Consider the following 13,242-nt stretch of genomic DNA (forward strand, 5'->3'; position numbering starts at 1 on the left):
AAAGCAGATTAGATGACCCACCTGAAAACATCTTTAAGTCCTAGCTGACCAATGGGTTACTTACACCCAGACACAAGTACCCAAAAAGGAAAATTCACTAGTTATACTTCCTTGCCTTCCCTCTTAAGTAGAGCCCCCCCCCCAATGTCTCCTCACAGTCGCCCCTTTGCTGACCTGCCTGCTGCTCCCTTGAAGTGTATTCAATAAAATTCTATCTCCTTTTTTCTGTCTTGGGTGAATTCTTCCACTGCCAGCCACTGGCCTCTGCCCAAATTTTGGTGGAGAAGTCTACCCCAGAGTTAACAATTGATGTGTAAAGGGGCAGAGGAAGGAAGGAGCAAGACTAGTGTTATGTCCTTTCAGAAATAAAACAGGACATATTACAAAATGCCAAGCAGCTTGAGAAGATCATTTAGCCACTATAGTTTATATGAATAGTCATTCAATGTAAATATATAACCATTTTAGTTATTTACTCTCTCAAAAATCTTGTGTTAAAATCATCTTTCTGTTCCAAATGAAATTTATATTTGTTTTAAGATTTAAACAGATTTTTTTCTGATCCCTCCTGGGATGGAATGTTCTAGTGTAAGATCTGTGGTGATAAATGACTGGTCTAACATTCCTGGTCACCTAACAGGTTGTCATGTTGATAGAACTTGGCCTTAAACGCCTCTCAGAATTACTGCCTGTGTTGTCCCAATCTTATTTAAATCCTAGGCTCTTCCATTTCTAATTTCAAGAAATCATAAAGAATAATTTCCATCTAAAGGCAGAATTCTGAAAATAACTGGACAGCTAAAGTGCTTTGTACTATTCCAAAATTATAAAATTGCCACGAGTATTGTCAAGGTAATACTCATGTGGTGAACAAAACTCTTCTCTCAAGGAGCGGCTTGTGTACTTGATATCCAGAGGTCATGTTAGTGAATGTACTAAATAAATAATCAGAGGATAGGATTCACGTGTATTTGAATGCTTTTGAACATGGCTAGGAAGTGCTGTACCTTTAACATCCAAAGGATAAGAATCACACTTTTAACATGTTACATCTATTTTATATCAACTGTTGGTGTTTCTTGAGGAGATTAAGGATAACCATAGAATATAAGCTTAAATTCTCTGGCAGTCCATTGAGAAGGAAAAAAAATAATAATAACAACATAAAACAAAAAAATGTGGTTTGTTGAATGCTCCTGAAGCTATTTATCTAGCTCTGTTGCTGCACAAATACTAACTTCTATTTTTAGGTACTGTAAGAAATAAGACAAGAAGCAAGGTCTTCAGAGACTCATTAGGACCATTAGAAAAATGCTTCTAGCAGCTCCTATCAAAACAGCAGAAATAAATAAACTTTGTTCCTGGGACATGGATTCACCATTTCTGCAGCCCCATTTCCAGATGATGTATTACAGTCATTATAGTCACCTCTGTAGGACACTGTGTACACAAAGTGTGAGAGCCTCACTTCGCAGTTCAGGGTGTTTCCTGATATATGAACCATTTGTCCTTGTCAGATTGCCCAAGGTGAAAGAATAAACTTTAAATATGAACCATTTCTCGGCAACAAAAAATACAGGAAAATAAAATATTTGTCTCACTTTCTCTTGACACAAAATAATAGTAATAATAATAATACTGCAAGAGAAAATGGAGTACATGATAAAATGCCTTTAAAAGAAATGTTACTTGCTTCATTTTTTAAAAATCACTATTTAATAGAGACATCCCATAAAATCAAAATGTCAAAACCTGCTATTTGCAGGAGGTTGTACTTAATAATAAGGAAAAATGTTCTATAGAACACTTCTGTATCAGAAAGGACTAAACATTCTGTGTCAATGGTTGAAAAAGCTGAAGGAATGTCACATTTATTTCTTTATTCAACATAATATTACCTGTGTAACTTAAATAAGTTTATGATTGTGAATAAATGGATATTTTTGGGTATTTTTCTTTGAGGAATTCCAGGAAATTCTAGAACTGAGTATAATAATTTGGGTTGGATTTTACTATTTGTATGTAAAATATAAAATATGCTTACATTTTAAAAATAAGTCACTAAACTTTACTGTATTTTATTCAACCTTCTCCTAATCATTGCAGAAAACTGTAGCTTTATCAGCTCAGGTCTTTCTGTTCTGGAACAGTAACCCAGAAGTAATTCCTAGAGACATTATAGTCAGATTTTTATTACATCACTAATCCCTTTTTATTTGTTTTCCATAACTTGTTGGAGTAAATAATATTAATGTGATGCATTTGTCTCTCTAGATTGTCATCTAACTTGTCCATATCAAAGAATGGTTGTGGCATAAGTCAGTGTCAAGCAAAGAAACCATAAATACATGAAATAATTCAATAAAGGGCAAGTAAGAAAGGTATTTAAGTATAAGTAGGCCCTGAAATGCTAGAAGTACAAAAAGTAGGCCTTGAGGCAATCCAGATCTCACAAACACAGGAAGCAGCAACCATCTGTGGGATGGAATGACAAAAGGAGGAGACAAAGCAACTTGAGCCCAGGATCTGGGGCCACTCAGCAGAAGCATAGGGAATTTGTAGTGGGTAGTTGGGACTGGGGGTGAGACATAGCCATTTCTCAAGATGTCACTAATGCAGAGAAAGGAAGAGGCAGATCGGATCTGCTTTCTCCACCAAACCTGTGTACTTCAATCCCTTGCCAGAGCCTAGCAGAATTCCTAACAGAATTCCTAGCAGAATTCCTAGCAGAATTTTGCTTCATTAAACAGGAGTATGGGAAAACCTCGTTTGCAGTAGTGAACCCTAAGGAAGGCTCCTCTAGGGGAGAAGAAACAGAAGTGGATCTGAGAGCAAAGAGAACAATGTCTAGCACAATAGAAAATAGCACTCTTTACCTGGAAGATTAATTTAATAACCAGCTGGAATAATTTACATTTCCAGAAAACAATCTAAACCAAATCAGGAAATATGTATGCCATTTGATTGAATTTTGACTGTGAAGCAAAACTTAATCTTACTAAGTGAAAATACACAGGTGATTCTATCAAAAGATAGACTTTAGGTGGGCCTTGCCATTAAATGTATCAATATTAACAAAACACACCCAACCACACATACACACATACGATAACACGTACATAGTCCCACATTCCCAATATGCTCTTCAATTTTGTCAATTAGCTGATGCTTTGTAGGATTTAAGAACAACAGTTTAATTTACAAAGTATTATTTTGATTTGCTAATTTGAAGAATTTTGCATTTCCCTAAAAAAGTACAGCTACGTCTTTTTTGGGAGCAATTTGGCAGGGTCCACAGAAGGAATCTTTACAAAATGGGAGGTAGTTTGAATGAAATATTTGTGAGCTGACTTATAACTCTAGGATTCTTTAAGTGAGCGTGTCTATAATACAGGTAATACTTCTGTTCCTCAGCATCCAAGCTACTTAGAGATTCCAAAGAAGTGCCTATGATATGATTGCAGTGTGTGGATTTAGAAGGGTAAATCACTACTAGTTGATAATTTGTAGGAATTTTGAGGTAAAACGAAAGTATTGGATTTTTCTTTTCCTACTGAAATCTTATTTGAAACATACATTTCCCTTTTTCTTTTATCTTGTATCTAGACAAGTTGGAGTTCCTGTATTTGCTTTTTTTTTTTCTGTATTTGCTTTTGGCCAAAATACTTGTCATTGTCTTTATAGGTCACTATGAGATATTGGTTACAAAGAAATGATCACTTGCTTCCATTAGTATTTTCTGGGCTAACACTAGAAATTCTGCTCTTAAGGTTTATTTTCTACAACCGTTTGTTAAGACATGCAAGAGTAAAATAATTTTGGAGTACCCACTGAAGTAAGAAGCAAAAAATTCAAGAATGAGAAAAGGTAACAAAGAAAACTTACTTATTTGCAGCTCTTATAATAACTCCAAACAATCAATCTCATTATTTTTACTAGTTATAGACACCACCCTTATGTAAGTATAGACTTGAAAAATAAGTCATGTTGGCTTAATTTGAATTAATCAAGCATTGTCATTTAAATGTTCCACATATTTCATATATCTATACAATTATGAGATAATTGATTCCCCCACTTTCCTCAGAATATTTTCAGACTATCATACAGTTTACTTTCAATGTATACATTATCAGTACTAAAATAATAAACAGCAAATGAACCAAAAATAAGAAAATATAATTGAAAACTAAAACAAAATGCAGGTATGAAATAGATATAAATAAAATATATTAAGCCTATATATTAGCCTATAAAACAGTAGGTGCTCATATATATTTCATTACATATGGAACAATGTTTAAATAAAATAATTAATTTTCATGCTCTTTACTCTGTAAAAAAAAAGGCTGGTACTAGGCTGGGTTATTTAATACCTCATATAACAATTTCTTCTCAGAATTATGTATCACAAGTATTTTGCATCTGATATTAGTCAGTGAGGATTATGTTACTTATTTTATATTTTCCCAGACTTTCAGGAAGCTCAGAGATTTGTTTATAGTAAATATGTTTAGCTAGTCTATAAATATAATCTCACATGGTTTTGTCCACATGGTAAATTTTTAACCCTAGTTTTAATGGATTTAGGTGTGTATTTTATTGTAAATATTGAAGTCCTTTATAGATGACATAGTACAGAAACAAAGAAAAATATTTACAAAGGACATGTAAGCCATGTCCCTAAGAACGGGATGTTTCACTAGAAGTCCTCATGTAAGATTACTTAGCCCTTTATCAGCTCACTCTCCAATACCTAGCACTTCATATTGTATTCCTCATCTCTTATTATAATTATGTGTGCACCTCAGTATAATAACAGTGGTATTCTATTCCTCTCTTTTGATATAAAAAGGAAGAAAATATGCTTTTACTAATTTTGAAAAATACATAAATTAAAATCATAAAGAACAGAAATACACCGATACTCAGGTTAATGACAATAACAATAATAGCTCTTCTATAGTTTCTCTCTTAACAGAAATTGCAGTGCTTCCCTTCTCTTCCCATTGAAGACTGTAATGGCACAAATCAAATAAAAGGGGCCTTTTAGTACCAAACCTGTCAAAAACAGTGACACGTTTTAATTTGTTGCCATTGTTGTCAAATCAGATTTGAATCCTTGTCTTAGAGAATCTTCTCCCAGGTGTATGACCTCAACCTCATCCGTAACCTATCCTCCTCTTAACCTAAATTCTTTGAAATAGTTCTCAAAGTTGGCAAAGGTTAGTACTTGCATTTTACTTTGAGAGTAAATATAACTGTTTGGGTGAAGAAGAACCTGACATAATCTGTACTAATCAAGCTTGCTTTGGTTCCAATAGCACAACAGGAGGCTATTGGAAATCCCCCCACCCCATCCCTGTGCAGAATAATTAAGGCTGAGACTGGTTTGAATTCTTTTATAATTATCCCTCTCACCATGCAGTTGGGCTTGAGAACTTAATTACAACCATTTTCATGCCTATAATGCAGAAATGATCTCTCTGTTACGTACAGTTTGACAAGTCTTTAGAAAGATGTTAGATGATGGTCCCTGGCTATATATATTCCCTCCCCTTGACAGTAGCTGAATGTCTATGAAGCAATTTTTAATGTTTTAGAAGGTATTTCAATAATTTTACATAAGCACAGAGGAGAAACAGGTGAAACTATTCAAAGACTAGACTTTTGTACAAAGATGCTTAACATAAGGCTGGAAGTCTTTGCAAATCATCATAGGTGTTATTAGTGAACATATAGCAATTTGCAGTTTCAAAATAGGCACATTCTTTTAGCTTCTAAATGCAGGAAAATTTATTGTAACAACTTTATTCTCCCTATAAAGTTTCATAAAAACTTACTGTAAGAGAATTTAGTTTCAGAATGAACACCAATTCCCTAAAACTCTGATCTTTTTATTGCAAAAATGAAGGTTAAAATGATTGAATAGTACTTATAATCATAAAGCGGTATTGTTTTCAGGATAAGAAATAAAATTTTTAATGTATTTTCCCTTAAAAGGACCACCACGTTATAACGTGCTGACCTGACATCACGTTTGAATAATGTTTTTGGATTTTGACAATGATTTTTATTTGGCACACTATATGTTTATGTAACAGGTTGTACAATGGAATGGGTTAAGTTTAAAATATAGCTCATTGATTTATATAGTTTTAAATGACAATATTACTGCAGTAATTTCTCACTTTGAGACTATTTGGCCAGCTAGAGTCGTTGAAAGGAGAAACAGCTTTACATTTCAACCAAGCAAGTCCTTAGGTAAAAATATTTCCCTCGAATTTTCCTTGAAACTAGATAATTCTCTATGATACATTTCTGTCCTCCCAAATTCTATAATACACAATTAAAAGAGACATTTGGCACCTTTTACCTGCTGCCTGTTAATCTTCATAGCCACTTCCACAGGCTCATTGCTCTATTTTCAAATTTCCCACATTACATAGGCAACATGGTTGTCAAATATCCTGTCACTTTTCCTCAGTATTCAGTGATTTCCTCATTGCCTTTTAAGTTTCCATTAACAGTGCTCTTGCTACTCTTGGGCCTTTCCCACCTTTCAATCTAGAACAAATACCAAATATTTGAGATCTGGTACAATTTTTAAAATTGTAGGAGTAGGTAACTGAGACACCGCTTCATCTTCTGCTTACATTTGCAGGCCGACTTCAGGCGCACACAGCCTGTAGCAAAAAAACCTAAGTATACATTTTTTGTTGTTGTTGAAAAATTGCTATTTGCCTTAAGATCCCTAACCAGTAATTTAATTTTAGCTACAGACTCTCCAGCCTCTGGCTAGTACTAACTTGTAAATGCTTACTATTACTTCCAGAAGCAATTTTAATTTTCTTCTCCAAAGTCTTTTCCAAAACATGGCTTATAGGTGAGGGTAAAATAAAATAAAAATAAACACAAGAGGAATATATTTAGACCATGAACATTTGAAAACAGTATATCGGTTTCCACATAAATATTCTTATTCTATTTGAGGAGAGCTTACATTATTATTATTTGTAAATGTCACTTTTTGTCCTTTATTCAAATCAAGATGCTTTTTTACAGTTGAGCCTATTCTATATCAAAGCACTGGATGAGATAGAAGATTGGCTTGGCCATAACTTGAGAGTTTCCTCTGTTAACACATTAACCTCTAAGAATTCATGAGCAACTACAGATTTCCACCTTTCTCTGAGCTTCTGAAACTACTCTGTGTACCCATTAATTCATGAAACATTTTATCCTATCCTAGCAATTCCATGACATTAATTTCTTCTAGATATCACAACTAATTATTTCAAACTTTATCCTTCCAAACCTCTGAACTTCCTCTTCTCTTTCCATTGTTTTTGTGATGGGATTTGAAGACATCTGAAAGTATAACATTATATATAATACTTTTTTAATGTCATTTTTTTCCCTCGGAATTACTATCTATTAAGTTAGAATTAATGCAAAGTCCCTAAATTTCCTGATTTCATTCCCTTTTTTTTAGCTTGATTCTATAAAAATCAGTACTTACTGATTCTTGTAATGTTTCATTAGTTAAAATAGTTCTTATTTAGTTCAGCTATAATAGATCATATTATTTTGGTGTATAGTGTAGTTTTTGATTTCTTGAGATTAAAATCTACATCATTTATTTTCAGGGTTTTTATTTTTCTTTTTCCTTTCTTCCTTTTTTTTTTAAAGATTTATTTATTTATTCATGAAAGACACAGAGAGAGGCAGAGACACAGGCAGAGGGAGAAGCAGGCTCCCTGCAGGGAGCCTGATGTGGGACTTGATCCCAGATTCTGAGATCAGGCCCTGAGCTGAAGGCAGACTCTCAACCACTGAGCCACCCAGGCGTCCCTTTCTTTTTAATAATAGAGTGTAAAATAATAATTAATAATAATAATAATAATAATAATAATAATAATAATAATAAAAGTGTAAATGTTCAACTTTTTCCTGAGTGAAACTTAGAAGTGTCCCAAGAATTTGGGGGTGAAATCATTTTAGAGCTTTCTACATAGTAGTTGATCATTTCAATTTTATGACTTCTTTATTCTAGAGGTTATAAAATATTTCTTAATTTCAAGTTGCTAGCTTAGATTTCTAAGAATCATCCATTCTGAAATTCCTTTTATTGTGTCTTGGCCAATGCTGGCCACAAAAGCAAATATTTGGACCCTGGCACCAGGGTCAACTACATGAGTAGGCCAGTTAGCCCCAGAAAGATCTCCTGCTTGATTTAATGTCCAACAGTCACTATCTTGAAATTCCTAATTTTGAATAAGAGGCCTCATATTTTCATTTGAGGGGCTTAACATCTCAATTTGAATTAAAGCTATGTGTATCTGGTTGAATTTCTCTTGTTCCAGTTATGAAGGCGAGTGTCATGCCAGCACCCACTCCTTCTCATTGGGTGTCTTCTTCCAAGCAAACATCAATGCGTCTCATAATCCCAATATAAAACATTAATTGGCAATTAACTGCTTAGAATATCAAACAAACATTATTTATTCCTTTATTTCCTCGACTTTTATTAAAACTCACAAATATCCAAACACATACTTCAGTGCTCTATAGATACACTCAGATTAAATTGTTTCTAAAATCTTTTATTTTCCCCACATCATCTAATGTTATATAAATGTTGTTGAGTCTCTAGCATAACTGAATTGACCTATCATTTGGTCTTTAAAGTTTGCTAACTATCAATCTGCATATAGTCATGAGTATTTGAGTGCAATATAATATTTTGATTATAGCAATTTACTACAGATTAATTTATCTAATTTATCACTTTGGTTTAAAAGTACCCTTTATCAGAAACCACAAAATCATCTACATTAAAGGAAATATAATACTGAAATATATTTTAAATGCAAATTAAGCATGAAGATAAATGTATATTACTTCATATTTACTTGCTCTTTCTGACAAATGTTTGCTTTTTATAACAAATATGTGTTGCAAACTAACCTAAAAATACTTAGAATATGCTCGTAGTGTCCACTATTTAGGGTAGCAGCAAACCCTTAAAATAAGGAAGCAATATGGCAATGAGATCTCAAAATTGTAAGTTATATAGTAACTAATCTTTGAATTACTTGGTAATATCAAGTATAATTATCAAGTAATTTTAGGAACATGTAATTCCCTTGTAATTAGAGAGCTATTACAGATGCCCTACAAAATAGGATGCGAGTGCAGCCTTACCAATCTAGAATCATTGCCTTTTTTTAACACTCACTGACTGAGATATTCATGAATGAAACATCTGACTTCTAAGTGAAAAGCTCCAGATGCATTATGTACAATAGCCATTCTTTCAATCAAAAGTATGGTTTATTCTCATCAGATGTAAAGAGGGATCCCTCCCATCATTGACTATAAAAACATTTTGAATTGCTATTCTCCATGTGTAATTATTATATGAAAAATGGCATCAATATACAAAAATGGTTTATAATCTTGTATTTAGTCTCGACTTTCTCAAACTTTGCTTTGTGTACAGTGTTGTAATTCTCTCTCATCAAAGAATATTTGAACTGAGTGATCCAGTGTGTTTTGGCAGAAATCTGCAAATAAGTGAATAAATTAAGAGTAAGTGCTTTCAATAGAAATGACAATATAACGTAACTTGAAGTAAAACTGTAAATTATAGCATTTTGAAATTAAAAAAAAGAAACAAATAGACATAAGGTTCTGTCTATAAGATTTATTTTTGTGTGCATGCTACCTTTTCACTGAGAGCATAGTCTGACATAGTCCCTGGAATAATGTGAGCGATGTAGTTCTAAGTCTCATTTATTGCCCCGTCCGGGCATTAAAACTACAGATTGTGGTCACTGAGACTGGAAGTCACCAGAACCACCCAGAACTACTACAATGTCAGGTAATGTTCTCATTGCTCTGATTCTCAAGTCTCTCTTCTTTGGCCAAAAGGAATTTTACTTATACATATATTTTTTAATGAGATCACTGTATGTTTCAAAAATGTTTCAGGTCATTGAATCTGACTTGCCACTTTGCCAGAATTAGAAGCTTCTATGTTGATCCTCTACATTTAAGTGGTGTACAAAAACAAATACATGGATTATAATTTTAAAAATCTTCAAACTCAGTTAATTCCCTAACCAATAATTACTATTTAACCACACTCCTTTAACCTTTGCTCACATATTCATGATTTGACCTGTAATATAGGACTTCTGATAAGAACTTATTTACTTATTTTTAAAAATTAAATTTTATTTCCAGAACCTTAGCTAGAGGTTTTTATCTACCATTAATACATGAATTTTATTTTATTTTATGAGTTTTTATTTTGAGATATATTTGAGATATAGCTATAAATTTAAGGTGTACAGCATGCTAATTTGATGCACTTATATATTTAATGTGATTGCCATTGTAGGAATAGTACCTCTATCATGTCATGTAAGTTTCATTTCTTTTCTGTGATGGGAACAATTAAATCTTTTAGCAAGTTTGATGATTATAATACAATATTATCATCTATATTCATTTCATGAGTATTAGAACTCCAGGACTTATGTGTCTGTTAGTTGTAAGTTTGTACCCTTAATGTTTATACTAGAATTTTGAAGGACTGATTCTAAACATAAACAAGGAAGAGCTGTTTTTATCTTGAAGAATTAAAGAAAAATTAGAGAATGGTACATTCAATAGACTTTAATTGTAGTGATCTACAGTGTTTTTATTTGTAATCTATTCATTTAAGTAATAGGAGGCTTTTAAAGTTATTTTATACCATCTTTTCAATGAACATCCCGTCTAATTATAATTGTTGTTATTCCTGAATTTCAGTTTATATAATGTAGGATGAATCAAGTAAACGATAAGACCTGAGATATTTTTACAGTGAAAATAGTCATCCACATGGAATGTATGAAGCAGATACAACAGAAGCAAATCTATGTTTCTTGTTGCTGTTATTTTATAAGATTAAAGAATATGAGGACCAATGAATTGTTCAGTTACACGGGTCAGTGACCATGCTAGATATAGTGTATGGTCCTCTAACTCCGATTCATTTTTCTTTCTACCGTACAAATTTGATTCTAATCTTCAGCTATATTTAAAGTTGGCTTCTACTTATTTTATTTAAAGATAGCTTTTTGATTATTTATGCCTATTGATTAAAGAAACAGAAGATTTAGAAGTATAGAGACAGAAGCATTGTGGATGATATCCTACCGAGGCCATAGTGACTTATTGTCCTGACCATGTTCTATTCTTTTTGATTTTGCCAAATATTTACAATTTTGTAAGATTATTTTTAAAGAGGAAAGTGTCAGAATTTATTCACCTTTAGCAAGAGTAAGATTCTAAACATCCAATATACAAAATGGGATCAGATATCCAAATCTGAATGAAATGGAGAATGTTAAGTGTTTGATCCCTGATTACTTTATACTATGGATTCTTTTCATTTGCACTAAAATATAATATACAAAGTCTATTGTAGCATTTGAAAATAATATATTTTTAAAATATAGGTGCAGATTATTTACATTTTATTTATTTTTTTCCCAAAGATTATATGTTTTCACATAAAGGTCATAGAACATTAATTGTGACATTTTTCAAATTATCAGCCTAATGAAATAGAGAGTGTGTTACACTGAAAATAAAGATGCCTGATTTTAACTCTAGTTTTAAAACTAAGTATGCATGTGAATTTTGAGAAGCTATTTTAACCTAGTCTTCCTCTCACTTCTACAAAACAACTCCCATTCTCACTCCAAACCATTTGAAAAATGAAAAAATTGGACTAAATAACCTATAAGGTTCCAAGTCTAATGTGCTATGATTTTAATGCATGTGCATGTAATACATTTCCCCACAGCTGAGATACATTGGTATTCAGTGTGTTACAGGATTCCCAATTATTATTTATAAGACATAGATTCAGGGTAATGTAGTGTGGCAGGAAATACATAATAAATACATAAATGAATAATGCAGAGTCCTTGATCCTTAACCCTTGCCAACATCTCTCATTAATTGAATGGCTAATTCTGAAGTAAGTAACAAATACAGTATCTGGTTCATTCAATTTAACTTTTAAATGAAGAGGCTCCTACTGAGAACTTAAACTATAACAATTTATTACCTAAAACAAAGCATTATGTCCACAACCTTCAGATCTTACCCTTTTTAAAAAATCTCCGTATATTCATTTAAGGGAAATCTATACCATATTTATATCCCATCCCAACTCAGAGCTTCACTACCTATTCCCACCCATTGCAGAACCATAAAGAGAACAAAAGAGAATGCTTATTAGTGAAACATGCAAATGTTTTCTCAAAGTGGAGTAAGAAAATAAAATAAATTTGTATAAATAATATTATCTCTGGAGTTGAGTGGGTAAGAAATACACTTTTTTTCTGATTTAAGAAACCATTTAATCAGTAAAAAATACTGACAGATGCCTTAATTCTGGCTATTTAGAGATTATGCAATTTATTTTCTCAGTTCAGGCAGACTATGAAATTTAAATTTTTAGATGAGCCTCATGAGTTATAACTTCACCCTTTATTCCTCCCTCTATTTCATCCACTTAAATGTAATCCATAAAGCAAAACTATATCATTTCATCAAGAAAGTATTCACTATGTATCCCAAGATGATAGTACTCTTACTATCTCTGGTTGAACATGAATTTCTCCTAATATGTTAGTTAGCATGTTCATTAGAAGACAGAGAATCACTATTTTCTTTGATTGCCCCACCAAAACATTCATTCAGAAACAAAACAAAACAATTGAAACAGTTGCCCTGAACTTAAAAAACTTAAGAAAATAACTTTCCTCCATTTAAATTTTAAAAAATATATTGTCAAATTATAAGAACTTTATATATGCTAAATAAAAGTATTTTATTAAATAGCTTATAATTATTTTTTCATAGTTTGTGTTATTCTACTAATTTTCTCACTGCCTTTTTAAAATATTTTTTTTAAATCTGAGGACAGTTTTATCATTTATTTATTTATTTATTATTTATTTATTTATTTTTAAAGATTTTTATTTATTTATTCATGAGAGACACAGAGCGAGAGAGAGCAGGAGGCAGAGAGAGAAGCAGGCTCCATGCAAGGAGCATGACGTGGGACTCGACCTCAGGACCCCAGAATTACACTCTGGGCTGAAGGTGGCACTAAACTGCCAAGCCACCCTGGCTGCCCCTCTTAGGACAGTTTTAGATTTCTTTTCTTTTATT

This window comes from Nyctereutes procyonoides, unplaced genomic scaffold (genome assembly GCF_905146905.1).
Source record: "Nyctereutes procyonoides isolate TBG_1078 unplaced genomic scaffold, NYPRO_anot_genome, whole genome shotgun sequence".
Classification (NCBI taxonomy): Eukaryota; Metazoa; Chordata; class Mammalia; order Carnivora; family Canidae; genus Nyctereutes; species Nyctereutes procyonoides.